Source organism: Apis florea, unplaced genomic scaffold (genome assembly GCF_048593485.1).
Source record: "Apis florea isolate Af1SG1 unplaced genomic scaffold, ASM4859348v1 contig_3203_pilon, whole genome shotgun sequence".
In the NCBI taxonomy this organism is placed as follows: Eukaryota; Metazoa; Arthropoda; class Insecta; order Hymenoptera; family Apidae; genus Apis; species Apis florea.
This window is the reverse complement of record NW_028256723.1, coordinates 6,045,612-6,047,591: the sequence shown is the minus strand read 5'-3', so window position 1 is coordinate 6,047,591 and position 1,980 is coordinate 6,045,612. Positions and strand designations below refer to the sequence as shown.

General features: G+C 25.9%; 1 long non-coding RNA gene across 1 annotated transcript; it reads right to left on the bottom strand.

The window, feature by feature from the left end:
- Positions 1–610: 610 nt before the first annotated feature.
- LOC147657184 (uncharacterized) lies at positions 611–1,980 on the bottom strand. The gene is made up of 2 exons (XR_015292746.1): positions 1,699–1,980; positions 611–819 (listed from the first exon to the last, which is right to left on the bottom strand). It is a non-coding gene; the product is annotated as an uncharacterized LOC147657184 (long non-coding RNA).

Here is a 1,980-nt window from a genome sequence, read left to right as displayed (position 1 = left end):
AAAGACGATCAGTTACCTCAGCTGCGGCAGCAGCTGACAAACCTTCTGCCGTGGCAGCTTCGTTGTGAATATCCACCGGTGGATATTTTCTGGTGGACAGGTGCTTGCAATCTGCTCGTACGACAGCCGGCGTTCGTGACGATTCTTGCGTAGCAACAAATGAATCGAATTATTTAATATCTGACAAATATATTAATCCTTTAAAAAGTCATTAGATATTCTTTAAAGTAACGTAGATTAATAGTAAATTTTGTCTATGATATAACATCTTCGTAAAGTATAAAAACTTGGAAAATCTTATTCGAAATTTTCAACGTTGATCGAAAATCGATGAATAATAACATTCATTTAATGAATTAGTCAAGTGCTAATGATATTAAAAAAAAAAAAAAAAATGAAAAAAAAGCTCATAAAACAATAGTAACAAAAGATCTAGTCCAGGTGTTGATTCTATGATCTATGATCTCTGACTGTTTTCCATGCATAAATAACAGGTATATTGAACGTATTACATGATTGTATAAAACGATTCGTATTATATCATAATTATCTATTATTGGAATGAATCGAGATATCGCTTCATTTCATCTCGAGATATTGTTAATCGAAATATGGATTTAAATATTTATTATTGAACATCGAAACAAAAATGATTTTTCACAATAGAATAAAAAAATACGAATTTGGTCTTTTTTTCTTTGTGAATGGTACCATAATGATTATATAAATTAATATTTTGACTCAATGAGTCATAGTCGTTTTAATTTATAATTAAGGCCCCAGGCTAATTGTGCATTCGAGCACAGACCAGTTCTGTACCTGCAATATCAAAATAATTAATGATCCTTTGTATTGCACCTTCGTGCATATACTGAATTTTATTTGTATCATAAGTATCTTGTCGATAATATGTGTGAATCATGATAATTTTATATATCATTTGTTTTTTGATTTCAGACAAATAAATAGAAAATTTTTTTATATTATACTTTGAAAACTTTTAAAATTATTTTTCTCGTTCTCAACGTTTTAAATTTGAACGTTTCAAAATAGAAAAATTGCAATGTTGATATGAATTGAAATTCAATTTCAATATAAAATTAAGAATAAGAAATGAAAATATTCTATTACAGAATATATTCTATGATATTCTATAATATTTACTTACATATGTATTTTATACATGATTGAATGGTGCTTCTCAAAATATTTCTATATCTAGGATATATTATATTTTGCAAGATACATTGTAAAGTAGAAACTATGAAAATATAACATCTATTTTTTACATTAATGATTAGAACACATTATAGTTTTGACACATAAAATGAAAATGTATTCAATTAATTAAAATCATGAGCCAAGGATAGATATAGAAGAGGGGAATAAACAGAATATGAAATAGACAGAGATAGAGTAGAAATTAAGAAATCAACGTCATATCTAAAGTGCTACAAATGAAACAAAAAAAGAATAGCAAATAAAGGATAGAAATAGGATAAAACCACCAGCGCCATCTCTTGATATCTTTCCGAAAATAATTCTATAAGCAATAGATTGAGATTGATTTTTTGAATAATGATTAATATTTTTATATTTTTTGGACTTTTTATGTTATTAATTTTTAATTTATAATCGTAAAAAAAATATTTAAAATATTCCAATTGTTTTATGTACATTTAAATAATAAAAAATTACCTATAGTAGAATACAGGTGACTTATCGTTCATAGATAATGATTCAACAGCTGTTTTTTATCCATTCCATTTTATCCTTCCATTTTTATTTATAATATTGATGAAATATATTAATATTTCACAAATAAAATTGCAAAGTTATTACACATACTAATGAATATAGTTAAAACATTTACAAAACGTACGTATATACTTTATATATAATAAAATTCGTGTACGAATTTAAATTATATATGAAATTGAACTCGAGTAATCTAAACGACATCACGGTCGCAACGGAACT